At 41.1% G+C, this 17,858-nt stretch overlaps 1 long non-coding RNA gene across 1 annotated transcript; it reads right to left on the bottom strand.

The window, feature by feature from the left end:
- Positions 1-1,713: 1,713 nt before the first annotated feature.
- On the bottom strand, positions 1,714-16,535 carry LOC310881593. The gene is made up of 4 exons (XR_014572459.1): positions 16,323-16,535; positions 15,292-15,398; positions 4,607-4,706; positions 1,714-3,963 (listed from the first exon to the last, which is right to left on the bottom strand). It is a non-coding gene; the product is annotated as an uncharacterized lncRNA (long non-coding RNA).
- Positions 16,536-17,858: the final 1,323 nt, after the last annotated feature.

Genomic DNA, 17,858 nt, shown 5'->3' with positions numbered 1-17,858 from the left:
AAGACATCGAGTTGTGACCTTGTGGTGAGTTAAATGGGTGAGCATGTTAAGAGGCTTGTAAATGTATCTGGACCTTTTTTTTTTTCTCACCATCTGTTTCATGCTTGATATCTTGATAGATAGTTCAGCTTATTACCCACCACTAACGTCATCTCTGCGCTGAAGCCCTGTTATTTGAAATATGGGGTCTCTCCTTTGTATAGCAGTGACTAAGTACATCGGAACCCACTTAAATTTGTTTTAAACACATTAAATTGGGAACATGCAGCGTTGCTGCATACCAGTTTCCAAGTTACATAGTAGAAGTTTAAATGATTAAACTCATTTAATGTATGAACCAGGCACTCCGTATGGCTGAGAACAGTCAGGTTTTCCAGTGAAACATTTGCCTGGTAGTTAACATTGTGCAGAGGTATGCAGATGCTTTTGCCAGGAGAAAGTGAAATAATTGATGCAGCTGAAAATGACCTTGATCTAAAAGTCATTACCTCATTCCTTGAAATATCTGAAAATACAATGACAGAAGCAAGGGCCTGAGTGACTACCGTGACTTTTACTTTGTCCTGAGTACCACTGTGACATGGGTACATGCCAACAATAAATCATTTCCCTGGAACACACAACAGTAAAAAGTTGGGGTCATGTTTTCAAGCTGGCTTTTCTTTTTTCTTTTTTTTTTTTGTGTCTGTTTGTTCTGTGTCTCTGCAGACTTTACATGACGTCCTCCTGTCTGCCTACATCTATTTTATAGATTAATGGTACCTGTAACTACTCAGCTGAAAGGTAAAATAATGGCCAGGGTGATGAAACTGCATGCTCCCTGACATAGGAGGGTGACTCATGGGGTCAGGAATGAATTCCTGCCTTTCACAACTGGCAGAGCCTTGGATTGATACGAAAGTCCAATGCATGCTGAGGAGGTGACAACACACCTGGAGATGCACAGAAGACCAGAAGGTCCACCAGGTTTACCCCCTTCCTGGACAGACGGGTATATTTACCCGAGCTGCCACAGGACTGGTTATACTGCACTGCAGCAGCTCTGGGTTACCTCACGCCAGCTGACCAAGTGCCCAGCAGAGGCAAATAAAAATGTTTTGATCACCAGATTTTCATCTGGGTTGCCGAAGTCACTTGTAGCTGTTGGAGGTGCACTGAAAGGAGGGGCTGGCAGGGTCAGACTTCTTCCTGCAGCTCCCCGCAGGTGCAGGGCTAACTGCTGTAGCCTCCGGGCTTCTCTTAGCTTACCACAAAAGGCAACTTGTGCCTTACCAGTGTTCGAAAGCACAGGTTTCCCCCCCAAGCGTGTCAGATGGTAGCTATACCAACAAACTGGGTTAGGTGAAGGACAATGGACATTGTACCTTTTCTCTTTGCATGCAAACACAGACACAGCATCTGGGAATATGCTGGCCCAAAGAAGAAAAGGAAGGTATTTTAAATGTAGTGCAAAGTTGTGCAACAAACATAGCTGTTACCAAACACCGTCTGCCAACCGTTAAAAGACTTGATTCATGCAGCAAAATGTCACACCAAGCAGTTTTGCTTCAGCCAGCTGTCACAGGCAAAGCACTCTGCATCTAAAGCCACGGTGGGATGATAGGTTGCAGGAGAAGCTTATGGTCCAGGAGCAACCTGAGAATCAAACTGACAACTTTACATTTGAGAGGAGCTTCCCCAGAAAAAGTGCAAGAACTGGAACTGAGTCGGGCTACTTGTGCAATAAAAACCCATGCCATGGCGTTAAGGAGTGGCAGAAGCCAGGAAGTTCCATTGGTTTGGGTGGAATTTCACCACCTGCAAGACAGCCTGTGGCTCTGGGAGGCAATGTGCTGTCGGCACATCATAGTTTTGTCCTTTCATCTCTGACCTTTTGTCTGCCCACCCTGGGGTCTGTAGGGGCTAACTCTGAGAAGGTATCTGCAGCTGCCGAGATGTAAAGTTTTCAGAGCTGTCGTTCCCCACCGATACAGAAATGTATTTTCCCAAATTTAAGTTAAATACACATCAAGGTGTTACAAACACTTACTTGCGTTACAAAAGGTGGTTAAGTGTTGGCAGGATACCTATAGACTGTACCCACCATCCAGTCAAGCTTGATTTCTCATAAATCCTGCCTGGATTAATTTTCATTTAATTTTATGTAAACAACTTCTCTAACAGTGGCAGCAGGACCTCACCGAGAAACCAGAGGTTCTGTTTCCCAAACCAAACACAGTCCAGATCTCAGCTCAACTGAGGTTTGAGCAAAGATCTGGATTTACTCACAGAGTTCAAATTGGAATCCAATTTTATAATCAATTCTTCATTTTTAAATCAATGCTGCTGATATAATGCATCAGAGAACCTATCCCCTTGATGAAGGATTTTTAAAAGCTGTATTTTATGGTTATGTCATCACCAGGCATTTGTGGCTTTAAAACATTTGTGAAATAGGCCTTTCTGGTAAAATCTTGTGTGGTCCATTAAATATACAATGCACAGCAGAGGAAATACTTGATTATCCTTACACACTTTTCTCTGTTTCTGGTAATATTCCAAATGAGTACAGCTTTGCCACGTGGTTATCAGTTTCAAAGATGGCTTCTGAACTTTGTCATTTTACTGTTCTGCCTTGCAGTTGACGAGTTACCTGGAACTACATTAGTTTAGAGCCTGTCTGTGCAGATATTTTGCATCTTCCCATGATATTACCATTAAAGCAAATTTCGCAGGAATTCCATTCGAAGGCAGCTATGGAATCAGGCCTTTAACCTACTGCATGTATATGTATGCTTTTGCAGCACTCCCATATGTATATTTTGTTTGCTTGTGTGCTGTATACAAAGCACATGTGGAATCTATAAGCATAACAAGCAGGATCATTAACTGAAAAATTAATCATGCTCATGCAAATTGCGTGAATTTGCACTATTAGTTCTACTAGAACTCAGTGAAGTGTCTACATAATTTAATACTTTTCTTCAAATCTCACTACAGGAATCCAACAGTTCTTAGCTGGCAGCACTGAAAGTGTCATTTTTCTTAGGCTGTGTATAAATAAAATGAGGATGTCCAAAACACATGTATAAATAAAGTGATAATATACATTCTTGTACTCCATTCTGCATTACAAAGCACAGCTCCTTAACATATGCCATTGTAAAAAAAAACAAAAAAAACCTACAGGGCATCAACTACAATATATAAAATAAATAAATTATTTTAAATAAATAAATTATTTTAAATAAATAAAATTACAGCTTTTAAGAGATGCTATAAAAAAGTAACACGCCACAAATAGAAACTCCTCCATTTTAGTCAAGTGAGTCTCATGAATTTTGCTTCCCAAACTGACCTAGGCATTGCCTTATGGATTTGCCACATTCTTTACTAACAAAGCAGCCTTTCTTAAGAAGAGATACAACAAAACAAAAAAAAAAACAAACAAAAGAGAGATACAACAAAACAAAAAAACATTTTTAAACATCCATCACAGGGAAACCTACTGGAGAATTTCAAGTACACAGAGGAGAGCATGCAGCAATTTAGAAAAAGAAGCAAAAAATAATGTAGTGTATGGAAATTATTGGAATGAAAGAAAGGAAACAAGATTCCAATTTCCAAAGTAAAATTCATTCCAACACAATCACTGGTGAAAATCACTTGGATAAATGGTAAATTATTAACGTAAGTATTCTCAAAATTCAAAATTAAAATTTGACATTAAAATAATGATTTGGGATGCCTTTTTTTTTTTTTTTTTTTACAGTTTTCCCCATAAATGACAAATGCAATGAAACACACTTTCCCACCCACACCAAAATAATGTTTGGCTGAGCTCTATTTTTGGTGCAAATATTTCTCTGTTGAGACAGCTTGCTCATGTCCTCATCAGAGTCTTGGAACCATTTTCTGGCTCTACTGCACATTCAGTGTGTCACCGTCAGTAAATCATATCATCTGTACGCCACAAATTAACATCTGTAAAATTGGGAAAGCCATCACTTTTTAAAAAGTTGTTGTGAAGCTCAGTTAAACTGCTAATTGTTTTGTTTAAACTTACTGGAATTAAAGATGTTTACAGCTACATATAATTTTTGTAATCAGTAGTAGGTCTGAATTACTTGCATAAGTAATGATCTCAACCATTTTAGTCCAATCTGAGCAAAACAAAATGAATGTAGCAAGGAGAAAGTTCTAGCAGATTCCCATGGGAATGGAAAAAAAAAAAACGGATTTTGCATTCAAAAGAAAGGAAATCCAAATCCTCATTTGCCCTTACTCCATAACAAACCCCACCCAGGTTCAACATCTTCCAAAGAATCCCTTGCTTTTATCATATGGTCATCTAGTAAAGGATCATACCACAACTGACAACGCAAAGAAAAATAAAAGTTTAACATTATCAGAATTACCTCGATTTACTAACATTGAAAGGCTTAAATCCCCAGGGGCTTGCTAGATTGTATTGTTAACAGTGAAGATGAGGAAGATAAAACAGAGGCAATCATACAGTACTTCACAGAAACCTGAACTAGAATTCCCTGAAGAACCTGTGTTTGCCTAACACGACGCAAGGGGCAATGCTTGGGATAAAAATATACATCCATTTTCTGATGCTTACCTTGGAAAATTCAGCGTTCTTGAAGTTGTAGTCACTGGTCTTCCCTGAGCGTTGGTACTGCTGATGCAGGAAGCTCTCAAGCATGAAGTCCGGATGTCCCCTGCACACACACACACAGCAGCATCAGTGATGGGGAATGCACATGGAATGTTACCTCTGAGCAAGTCCCATTTTTTGATATGAACAGAAAGTTGTTCCACGAGTTGTAACAAGTATCCTAGCAGGTATCATAACCTGGGATCATCTTATTAAAAACAAACAAACAAACAAAACACTAAAAAACTTCCATGACACTGAATGGCCCTTGGGTATGCCTGGAACAGGGTGGGTTGAAGGGCAGCCTTGTGATGACTGCACGGTCTTTACCAAGTCCAGCTGACTCATAATCTTCAAGGAGGGAAAAAAGGGCTTTGTCCTTTTTGTGTCCAGACATGTGCAGGTCCTGGCATCTCTGTGGGCTCACAATAGAAGACCTATCTTATTCATGCTGTAAAAGATCTGGAACCTGACACTTCTCTTGGGCACTCAGTCCTAACTGTCAGGATTTGTCTCTGACGCTTTCCTTTCAAGACAAGTGTCAGCAGGTGATGAACTTTGTATTCTTTCACTCCTACAGCTTCAGAGCCTGGATCTCTGTTTCTGCAGAATTTATGAATGGTAAATGTCAAGCCCTTTGTTTTTTTCACACCTGTAGTTCTGGTGTCAGAAAATAAAGGAAAGAGGAACAATACTCTTCTTTCTTCTCTCCTTTATTTTGCAAGTTCTTAAACTGAAGAAATAGAGCTGTACTGCTTGGCGCACAAATAATCCTGTGCAGCGGGGAAGACTCCAACAGACCGGTGTGGCATCCTCCTGGCCCTGCCCACTGAGCCATGTGTATTGGTGCACCTGAGAATTACACGTGATATTACAACTGCATACTTTGTAGGGCTTGATTGTACTAAATAACTATTGTTAACTTTTATGGTGATTTTAGTGTTTGTGTTAATTAGTTCCACCTCATAAGGCAAAGGTCCTGTAACTGCGTGTTGTGAGATCTTTATTTGCTGCGCAGATTGCTTTCTCAGTTCAAGGCATCTTGAGCAAGTGCTCTGTGGTCAGTGTATAAGGATTATGGCAACTGAAGGGATGACAAAAATTGTACCGTAAACCTGTCTGTTTGGTGAACTAAGAGCTTGTTCTGGTCTAACACGACTGGACAAAGCTTAGATTTAGAACAGTCTTGGCTAAAGCACAGCGAATTATTTAGCATCAGTGGTTTAGCCCTTACACCTGTTTCTGAATCATTCACATCTTGTTCTGTGGATTGACTCTGGTAACAAATTTATGCAAACATATTTCAACTAGAGTGGCCTGTGAAAGGCCATTTACCCTTCCTCTGCCTTTGATTACGGTCCCAGTTCAAAAGCACTGAACTCTAAACACACTCTTACTGCTCAGGTATTTCAGTCTACAGCAAAGCCCCAAACTCATCATCACAGGTTTTCAGTGGCGTTAAGCACATCCTTAAGGGCTTGACTGATTCTGGATCACCTCATTACTGAAGCTGTACAGTACAGGTTTCTCCTCTCCTGGTGAGTCACTCGTATGGTAAATGACTGTGTGCCAGAGCAGTGCCTCACCACCCTTTGGGGACCACAGGCTCTGCCCCCGTGCAGACCAGACAGGACAAAGGCCAGCCCCAAACACCAACCCTCCTCACTCCTCATGCAACAACACATGCTCCTGTTCCCCCAGCAGCTGTGAAACAAATGCAAAAACACCTCATTTGCACGGAAGCTTGCTGGAAGAAGAACAAGAAGGGAACAGAAATATGATCAGACTGCTTATTCATTTGAACCAACACTTCTACTGGCACATCTACGGCTGCTCTGAGCAGCTGCCATAAAGTCATCTTGTAAGCAATCTCTTTTTAAACTAGGATCCTGAAGACATCATAACCAACACAGCTTGTATGTTTTCCTGGAGACAATCAGACACCTCTGTCTCTAGACTGGAGCATCATGATGGTCTAAAGAGCTTTCCTTTTCCAAGCTCTCCCTAATACTCTCCCTCCTTATTAAGAGTGATTCCTCAGGAAGTACTGTACCTATTACCCACATGTTAATACCAGCTTAGGTTTCATTATGACTAATGCCATTATAGTGGATTCCAAATGAATTATTCACGATTGGATCCTTCTTTTAATGCCTTTGGCATGTGGCATGTTTTCCACATTGCCTGCAAAATGTCTGTGGTAGGAAAATGCTCATAGGTGCCCTTGGCAGCTGGAGGCTGAAAATGTAACTGTTTTGCTTCATAGCCAACGGGGGAAGCTTAACATCTATTTCCAGGAGAGGAGGTCTTTTGCTTCCCACAATTGGTCTCCTTAAAGTCAATTTAAAATAGGCTGGATGGAGGCTGATACACCTAACCTGCTTCTTCAAGGGAGGTGCATGGTTTTGCTTTAAAATAAAAGCAAATACCATCTTCATTACTCTACATCACAACTACTGCCAAAGAAAATGTCTCATGTTCCCTAAAAAAAATAAGAAAAATCCCCCAAATCCAATGTTCTTTAGAGTCACTTCAGTTGTCTGAACTTGAGACTGAAATTTCTAAAGTAAGGGTAAGGATCGCATTATTTCCTCATCTTTTTCTTCAGCCCATGATTAGCTTTTCTAGACAAGGAAACCCTTGGGAGACAGATGTGCTACTGAAGTAAATGGGACGTGACTTTAGTTGGGACCTGAAGGACTCTGTGCCATAGCATGGCCATCAGAGCAGAGATAATGAGTAATTTAGCCAGGCTGTCACCTCCTCTTGTTCTTAGCACAGCAACAGCTTACCACAATTTTTCCATTTGTGGTTCTCACACAGTACTCTTGGAGGCTTTTCCCAAGAACACAGCCATTTTCCAACCTGATACATAACATCCTCTAATTTTCTCTCCCCAAACAGCTGAGCTTAAAGGAACTGGCAGAGCCCAAGGTAATTCACTGCATGGCAGCTGGAGACCTGCAGACATCTGACGTGCCTAAAAGTAGAGGGTTTTTTACACTATTCACACCTGAAAAAAATATCTTTGTGTCTAACCTGAATAAGAACCTCTGCTCTTTTCCCTGTGCCTGAGGATGTACCTTCTTGTGCTCCCCAGGGGGCAGGGTGTGTTTTTGTCACTGGCACGTACAAAGAATGGACCAGGTCATGCCAAAGGCCCACTCAGCACAATATCCTGTCTTTGCCAGTGGCCAGTAATGGGCATTTAGGAGAAAGTGTATCAGAAGTGAGGCAAGTATGAAATTCTCCATATCTTCTCCATTTCAAGTAATTTGTGGTTTAAGGACTTCCTGAGCTGTAGCCTACATCTACGTCATCTCATTTAATAGCCCTTTAGAGACCTTTGCTTCCATTCACTTAGTCGCTTTTTGAACTTTTTACTTTAGATATCTGAAACATCCTGTGGCAATGAGTTCCACAATTTAATTACGCATTGCATGAAAAAGTGGGTTTTGTTTGTTTACAGCCTGTTGCACAATCATTTCATTTGGTACTGTTTAGTATTATGAGAAATAGCTAATAACCATTCCCAACAATCACTTTTCCATATCAATGCTGATTTTAGACTGGCGATGGATAGACAATATTGGAAAGTACAGAAATTTCAAATTGCAAACAAATGTGCAAAGGTTTTCAAGAGAGATCAGACTTAAAGAAGTTACTTTGCGTATATATATATAAATATTCAAATGAACTGTTAACATTTTCATAGCCTTAAAGCTGTATAAATGTGAGAAAACACTATTCACTAAATATATCTTTGTCTCTGACCATATCTTACGAACAAAGAAAAAAGTTGTTCCTATCTTCAATACTATTTTCACTGAAACAAATATCCCTGTAGTACATGACACACATCTTGTACAAGCAGCAAATCTGAAATCATGTTAATTAAAGTTAAGTTTCCTTCATAACAGTTAAAGCATTCTCAGCTGCTTTTCTGACTAAACACCACACTGAAGTATTCATTCTATTCCCTTGCTGTAAATATCACGGCAATGTTATCTAAATAAAAATGCAAGAGTGAAAAAGTTTTTAAGAGAGACCCACTATATGATTACTAGCTGCTGGTACTTGATGTAAAATATCTAACTTACAAAAGCACTCTGGCATGTTTTTGGACAAGCCTTATCAATAGCTGTAATGAGAAATGACTAACAAAGGACTTTCTGTACAAACAGCAAATGAGATGCTTGCAGACAGAAGGGAATTTATTCCGAAGGAAAAAGAATGAAGCCTAGTGTTCTCATTCACTGGCCCTTCACCTAAAGCTGTTTTATTGTTGTTCGTGTGTGTCTTAAGTACCATGAAGAACAGCATATGCTATTAACTAGAATGTCTTATTTCGTCTGACTTTTGTTCCCCATAACCAAGCACCATTGTCATTATCAGATGGCAAAAGTAAACTAGTGATAAAAACCCAACATTCATTTTCTTAAATAGTCTCTAGAAAAGCCTGCTTGCCACATATGTCAAAGCTGGAGACACAATATTGTCAGGGCATGTTTAGTTTTCAAAACAGTAACTGTAGTAAATGAATATGCAGGTATGCATAAATTCATCACTTAATTGCAATTTATAAATGCAGAAAACTGTTTTTCACCTTTTAAAAAGTCTGTTTTAGAAAAGGTTAGAAAAACATTAAGTCTGCCGTCAGAACTGGAACAGCAATCACTGGGAAGTGACAATTTGTTTATTTGGAGGTAACAAGGCTGAACTCTACTCTTTGCTGAAGCACTGTTTGTAACAGGCATGACTTTGCCCTGAATCCAGGCAGCTCTGTTACAGCCCTTGCCCATGTTATAGGTAAAGCCTTTGACAGTTTACCTCACATACCGTGAAAGAAAAGAAGAAACACTGAGTTGATCATTTTGATTCAAAGCAGATTAACATCCATTGAAAGATTCCCATAAACTTCAACTGGCATCGGATCAGGTCCATTGACATCTCACCCTCTAGCAGTTAGAATGAACTGCTATAATGGAGGATACATGAAGTCACCAACAATTTATTAAAAAATAAATATGTAAATATTGCAAGGGTTCTAATTTATAATCATGTCTCCAAACAGCGGCTAAGATCATTTGACAAAGGGGACACTGTTTACGTGCAGTGATAGCTGTTATAGCAATTTGAAAAGAACAGCAGTGGAAAGTAGGCAGAACTTTGATTATTTGTCTTCTAATTGCAATATAAGTACTTCAATAAACATCAGTAACATTAAACGTGATGCATATATCTGCAATACAACTTTATTTCAATTAGTCAGATCATCTGCAGATATGCAATAATAGCCCTGTTTTTCTTCTTTTTTTTTTTTTTTTTAAATTAGATCCCCAAAATATTAAGGGCTGCTTTAAGTTACACCTGTCCATTGCCCTACACAACCTATGTACTCCACACCCAGCCCTCTATGGATCTCACACCCTCTATGGATCTGCTTTATTGCAGTGGCACAGCTGAAGTTCCTGCGCTGCCCTTCAAAATTACCTGTGCATTTACTATCCCGTTCTGGGCCCGGTCTTGCTCCCATTCTTACTGGAAGACACCCTCTCTGCTACATGGAACAGGTAGTCTAGAGGACCTCAGGCGATCTGCCCTCTCCTAGCTCTCAGCGACAAAATGACCTCAGTGGTCTGCACAGGGGCAGAATCTGTTCAGTTGTAGGAAGTAACGAATGGTACTATCACATTATCAAGCTACTTCTTGATTTCATTTCTGAAAAGGAAAAGAAATAAGCAAGAACCAGCAAAGACTCTGCTAAATCCATGCTCAAAGAGATGTGAAACCAATTAGTTGTCTGGCCCAGGACCCGTAAAGTTGCTGTTTACACCATGAAATGTTATAAAACAAAATACAAAAGAAAAAGAAAAATCAAATCAATAAAGAACAATCCACCCCAAGCAATAAGCCTGCAGGTGCTTGCAAGGCGCAAATTCAATATGAATAGTGGCACTTTCAGAAAACCAGCTATGACTGAGATGAAACTGAGCAGAACAGAAATTCAGAAGCAAGTGAGGATGCATTTTCAAAATATGTCAGGATTTATTCTGTTCCTAAAAGAACCAGACAGTTAATCCACCCTGTCGGCAGGTGCACGATAGTAGGTGATTCCTTGCAACAACCTCTATAACTATTCTCATTATATTATTCTCCAGATGGGGATAGTGGTAAAGTGAGCGGGAGCAGAGGATAGAGATGGAGAGCCCATTTGCCTAACTTGCAATGTAACTGATCATGCAAAAACAAAGGGCCACTCAAACAGAATTTCTAGAGTGGGGATGACACATGGCATTGGTTCAAGTGTCTCTGTAGGCACCACCTTCTGCAATGCATCTTTGGGAATTATGAGTATATCATTTTGGGGAATGTGAAAGATGATGATAGGCTTTGTTGGATTTGAGCAATGACTTTGTCTCAAGTAGGAAATGAGCTGATCAGGTTCAAGGATGGAAAGTGCATTTCTCAAAGAACTTGTAATTTTGAGTTCTTTTAATTTTGAGTTCAAAGTGTCGTTTTCTTCTAATGCCAACGCCCTCCACTTCCTCAAAATTCACTTCTCTGCAGAAGAAGTTTCTATGGAAAAAAATACGAGCAGCTTTCCTGGATTAAGTGAAATACTTCATTTCTGTTTCAATTAATTTCCATTTAGAATACTTGAAATAAAATTCTAAGAACCTAATGTTGTTTCAGATTAAGAAACATTTTTTTTGTGTCAGTTTTGTCAGTTTTAACATCGTTGGAATTTCTCCACTCTTTTCTTCCCAAAACAAAGTTGACTTGCTTCCAGAAGGTGCAGCAGCATCGAGACACGCAGAACCTGACAGTCAATACGATATGGTTTCTTCCATATTTCTATAGCCAGCTGTAGTCATCCACAGCAGGATGAGCTGGTCACATCTGCTGACCTCCTCAAGCAGTGTGGCTGCTGTGAGTAATTCTGGTTTTTCCCACACAGTGAATAATCCGTACAAAGCATCACCAAGTCTATCACTACCACCTACCAAACTTGGAGGGAGGAAAAGTATAAAATAAGGCTGGTTTGTATTTTCATATAATGGAAAAAAATAGCTATGCTAAACAGAAACAAAACAAAACAAAAAAACACTTCTACAATGACCCTGTACTGTAGAGCAGTCTGTGTTGCACGTTCTCAAGTGCTGGATCCCTGGAGACAGGAAACTTCATCCATATTTATTTATTTATTTAGATTAAAAAATCCTAATAGTGACCTCAGAGGTGTATGTTTATTATCAGCTCCAATGCACTTGTCACAGCTTTGGCTGGAAGGGAAGCCAGGGGAGGATTTAAAAATAATAACAACAATCCAAGAAATTTCTCCATTTCAGCTGTCAATGTTTTTTCTTCCTAATTAGAATACTTTGCCTTTCAGATTCCAATGCTTTTGAATTAGTGGTTTTTAGCATGATGTCATTTTCCTGTCTATATGACCACAGCACAGCCTTACTTCGAGTGTTTGGTAACAACAGAAAAATAACTGTGGAAACCTATATGCAATTCTGCAGCAGCTGAATTAGTGCCACACCATTACCAGTCCCAGCTCAGGAACCGTCAGGCAGGACCTCTACAAGGGTCGTGTCTGTTCACTCTGATCCTCTGCAGAAAGTGAAGCACTGCCAAAATAACCCAGCAAGTCCTTCTCAGAGACTTACACAGTTACCTGCTTCAGCTACCCATGTTTTATGTGCGTATGTGAAATGAAGATAGTTTGTCTTTTAAAACAAAACAGGCAGAAAAAGAATTAGTAGGCCAGATTTATTCCACTTATAACTACATTATGTTATTCCAGAGCCAAATTTCATCCATATGTGAATGTGGCCTTTCAGTGACTTGAAGTATGAGCAATTTCTGGTTTGCTGTTTCCCTCTCTCCCCCAAATGCACTCCCCTTCCAGTTACTGAGCAAACCAACCACTGGTAGTTGATATTTGTATTAGAATTAGCATTGCTAAGTTTTAAAGATCTTATTCAAATTTTTCAGGACAGTTATTATTCAAATTATTTAAGGACAGTTCTCATCCCTTTGAGTCTCACTCAGACCTTAGAGTCTTAACACAGGAGGAGAGGGTGAACACCAAACTGGGATGAGACGACAAAGGATAACACAACAGTAAAAAGGTAATTTTGCTTCAATGGCAAGCCAGCAGCTGTTCAACCCTCTTGTAAGCTATATGTGGATAATGTGGGTTTGGGTTCTCCAAGATTTGAGTGCTTTTGCATATCTTGTTGATGGGTTTGCTTTTTATCTTTGTGTCAGCAACTGGCTCAGCAGCAGCAGGTTTGTTGATGCTTGATTTTCTTATGGAGAGATTTCAATGAACTTGTCAGGCTGCCTTCTGCTTTTGGATCATCTTCTGCCACATGGGCTCAATGAAAATCCACCCTCAATTGTCTCTGCTGATCCTGAGCACCAGTCTCTGGAGTACACAGTTCTTCCCTTGCATGTTCGAAGCTACACTGAAAAAGCCACCCAGGGATGTGCCCTGGGATGCTGCAGCCTGCCTAGGCACACCCTGATGGGTAGAAATTCTGCAGCCTGCTGCAGTAGTCATGCGTCATCTCCACTGAACACAGCAGCTAATGTACATCAGGTGCGAAAGGAGGCAGGCTAGGCCACCAGAAATGTGAAACCACATGAACCCTGTCTACCCCTTCCCAGAAGTCAAGGCACACATGCATACCCTATGTATAACACTTCAGTTATTATTTGATGAACATCCCAAAAGCCATCTTGCTGACTCTCCCTCGAGTCTCTATGCCAAACCCATTCATACTGGAGTGATAATAGTTGACAGGAATCGGTTTAGTTTGGCTGAAAAGGAGGCATCTCAAGGAAAAAAAAAAAAAAAAAAGGTTTCAGAGGCCCACCCAAAAATGCAAAGGCTGGACTCTGTCTGAGAGCAGAACTTGGCCTCCTGTCTCCACTCCCACAGAAAATGCTTGTAAATGTTATGCTCTTTGGGCTGTATTTTTTTTCCCCCTGCATTAAAAACTGAGTGAATTTAGTGCTTATAAAACCAAGGGGCTGATAGCAACTGGCTAGAACCAGATGTTAGGAAGACTGGAGCATATCGTACAAACAGATCGTGCACATATAACGATTCAGAAGTATGTAGCTGCATTACTTATTCCCAGTCAGGTTACCAAACAGATTGATTTCTGAAGCAATATAAAAACATTATGCCCAAACCTCAAGGCTTAGGAAGAAAGGGGAGAAGAGTAAATTACAGATGTCTGTAAGTATCCAAAACTGTAAGTTGGGAGGAAAGAAATATATTCCCTCTCCTCCATCCCTCGCAGCTCCATTCTTCTCTACCATCCAAATCAGAGCACACGGAGAGCCCAGCAGGGGCAGATTAATGCAGGTGCTCAGGCCTGGGGTAGAACAGTGAGCTTCTTGGAACGGGGGACAAAATGGCCTCCTAGGACACCCAGCCCCACGTTCTCCTGACAAGGAGCTATATGGACTACTTTAGCCACTACCATTCAGATTGCATGCAGATCTGAACATTTTTAGGAAGACTTGTACCAGAAATAGGTGTCTGAAAAGCCAGCATCCCTTTCAACAAGGCAGGGAAGGCAAAGGGGTACCAACTGCCAGTAAGACCTACGGAAAGAAAAGCCTGGCTTTCTTATGGAATTTGAGATGTTTGTTTTAATGGGTTAAAGGTTTTTTTTTTTTTTCAAACAAAAAACATATCATTTTTATTGACTTAGATTGAAATGTTTCAGTTTATAGCAGTTTTTCCTTGAGATTTCTGTTAAAAGACTTAAGCAACCTAAAATCTCCTCCTGCTCAGATCCCACATCCCAAGCTCCATTTAGCGCAGCCCAATTTGCTCTCACTTAAACACCAGGGCCTCCCAAAGCTCAGTGTTGGACTTTCAGGGTCCCCCAAAACTACCACCTTCCTTGCTGCATAAATTACCAGAGCATTTAACGGCCAGCAGGGCCTCATACTTTGATGGTGCTAATGAAGCCCTTCCCAAGCCTTTTTCTGCCTCGCAACTTACCTCACAATCAGTCTCTACTGACCAGCAAGTGACAACATAAAGCCCAACACAGCCACAACTCAGCTTCTTGTTTGAGTCAGTATTTCCTTCAACCTCCAGTTGACAGACTTAAATCAGGAGCCCTCACATGCCTCAGTTGAGCCCTTTACACCTCACGGGGCCTGCAGTGCCCCACAGGGCCTGCCGCCAGCAGCGTGGCGTCTGCCATCGGTGTGTTGCGATTGCAACAGGAGACCGAGTGCCAGCAACACCTAGTCAGGGACAAGGATTCAGTGGGTGAGATGTGCTTAGGAAATCCTACCTGAGTGCTACACCTGCAATGACAACAACCCTGGTAACTTAGGAGAACTCTTTCCTGACCAAATTCGGCAGTCACTCCAGTCTGCAGTTAATACGTGCTCCAACAAAACCTAGGATTTTGTGCTTCTGCTATATATAGTGGTTGTGGGACATCAGCAGACACCCTTCCTACAATCCGTCCCTCTCCTAGTCCCATATTCAGGACACCATCAGTCTTCACCTTTCTTTTCAGGCCACAACCACATGCCACAAGGACTTCTGCTACTTCAGGAGACTTCATGTAAATTCACTTTTATGCACATGCAACTCTCACCTTATTTATCTGCTTTGTCCAAATCTTGGAAAGACAGATCTATGAGCTTCTTTAGTTGTCTGTGCGGCATGTAGCTGGGTTCCTGATCACAGGTTATTATGTAGAGCCTGGGATGAGAGAAGATGGGAAGTTAACAGTAATGTTGATGACTGTGGTGGTGGGAGCAATTTTAATCCAATGACTCAAACTCAGAAAACAGAAAAGTTGCAATGTATTAAACTGTGAAGAGTTTACAAGATCTGAACATCTAAAATACAGCTCTGAGAAATTACTCCTTAAAGCAGGCAAGCAAGAGCATCTCAGACAGAACTGGGAGAATATTGTTTTCACAGGAAACACTCTGTGGGTGTGTTATAAGCTCTGTTCTTTGGCCTGTCACCACATTATTTCTGCAGTTCTTGTATTTCTCTCTTTTCTCATACTGAAGCACTGTCCTGTGATACAGAAGAAGTACATTTACAGCTAAAATTACAAAAGTGGTCCATTATGTTTTTTAAGGTAGTAAAAAGGCTGCAGTTTGTCACAGCTGTCTAGAGCCCAGAACGCCTACAATTGGCAGAACCGTGATCCTTTTTCCTCTCCCCCCTCCCAGGCTGAATTTGTGTATGTGTGTACACAGATTAAGGCTATGTACAAACAGCTCTTTTAATGTGTTCTATGAGGAAAATGTATAAATTAAAAAAAAAAAAAATGGTGCTTTAGTGAGGCAAGAGGTCAGAGCATTCCTAAGCACTTATTTCAGAATAGCTCCGCTTCAGCTCCCACTTCCTGGCTTCCCACAGCAGCCACACCAGCTTTCCTATCTCACGGGGCAGGGGGGCACGATGAGTCATCCCAAGGGGCTCTTTCCAGAGGTGAAAAGTCCCAGCATATCCAGCAGGAAAGTTGCAAAGAGATGGGAGAGGAAGAACAGACCCTCATGATGGAGGTGACCATTAGGAACCCAGGAGGACCCAGCCCTGCATTGCTACAAGCCAACACTTTCCATTGAAACCCCACAAACCTGACATGTAGACATGCCATCCCCTCACCTCTTCTGCAGCTTCCCTGGGGAAGAGGGATTTAATGACAACATGGATGGCTAATTCTCAAGCACCTCTCTACACTCCTACATCTAAGCAGAAGCAAAACTTCACAGCCAGGAGAGAAAATAAATAAATAAATAAATAAAATTAAAAAAATACTTCCCAGCAACACATCTCAGCTGCCATCTCCCTTCTGTTCCTCCCCAAACCTTTATAAGATCAGGCTGCTCAGGTGCTAGGCTCATTGGGTCCCTGTTAACCAAGATGAGGAAGCACAGCTCTTGCCCAGCTCCAATCAATTATTTTAATTGTGCCCTCCTTCTGTCAGGTATGCTGAGGAGTGCAGAAATGCAGGACATTTTTAGAAGTGGGGACATTGCTCCAGGATGTTGCTGTTTATTTTTTTCACCTCATTAGATATCACCAAGTAAAGGAGTCTGGAGGCAAACTCTCCATATGAAATAAAAGTGCCGTAGCTGTTTGGAAGCTCCTGTTTCGTACTGAGTTCATGCCTTTCCCCTTCAGAAAGGGTTGTAAGATACTCAGGTTACAATCTGATGGGTCTCCCACAACTGAGATTTCAGAATCCCTCTTTTGAAATTGCTCGCAAAAAGGCAGATCTCAGGTCCTAGCAGGGTTGGGTTCAGCTGGCAGGACACATACCAGTGAGCAAATGCCCTTCTGTAAGGTCTTGCCAGCCTCAGGTAGAGCCCGGCTTCTGCATCTGAGGCTCGTGCATTGACCCTGAAAACGCGGGCAGGGACTTGCAGGGGTGGGGGAAATCCTAATTTACTCACTAAAAGTTCTGGGCTGTGAGAAGTTATGGTTTTAGGCTTGAGTTTCAGTGTGATGACAACCCTGATGGCAGTATTAAATCATCCACATCTAATTAACACCTTCGGAACTTGAAGGGAAGAGAAAGCACTTGTATGCTGTTAATGAAGACTAAATGGGTAGGCAAAGTTAAGGCTGGCACTGCCATTGTGGGCACAACTTAAATGTTGCTTACGCTGAAGCTAAGCTGCCACAGTTGAACCAACGCCACTGAACAGAACACCTTTTTTGTTGTTGTCCTATGGAAGATTTGAGGGTGTTATCTAGTAGCCAATAACATGAAATCGTCAGCCACTGTGCATGGGGCATCTTATCACACTGGAGCTGAAAGGGAAAATAAATAAAGAGCAAACTCTTGAGAGCAGAGGGAGCTTCCTCTCTTTGTTAGGCCTGCACAAGCCTCAGGATGGAAATTTACTCTCGATCGAGGCCTTTGGGTGCTTGTATAATATAAATATTTACTAATAACAGAGAGAGAGTGAGAGCAGGAGAGCAGTCATTTTTCTCAGTGGCTTAGGGTTAAGTACAGGGCAATGGCATCTTAAATCCAGATGTTCTCCTTTTGGGATTTGCCCACGAGGAATATTCTCATGAGATTTCTCTGGCATTTTGATTTGGATAGTAGCAAGCACTTTTAGCCCAATGATATCATGAGCAGATGACTCAAAATGTTCAAGGATTTTCTTTGTAAATTCCAGCAGTTTATTT

This window comes from Anser anser (assembly GCF_964211835.1).
Source record: "Anser anser genome assembly, chromosome: 14".
In the NCBI taxonomy this organism is placed as follows: Eukaryota; Metazoa; Chordata; class Aves; order Anseriformes; family Anatidae; genus Anser; species Anser anser.
This window is presented reverse-complemented; position numbering and strand designations above follow the sequence as displayed.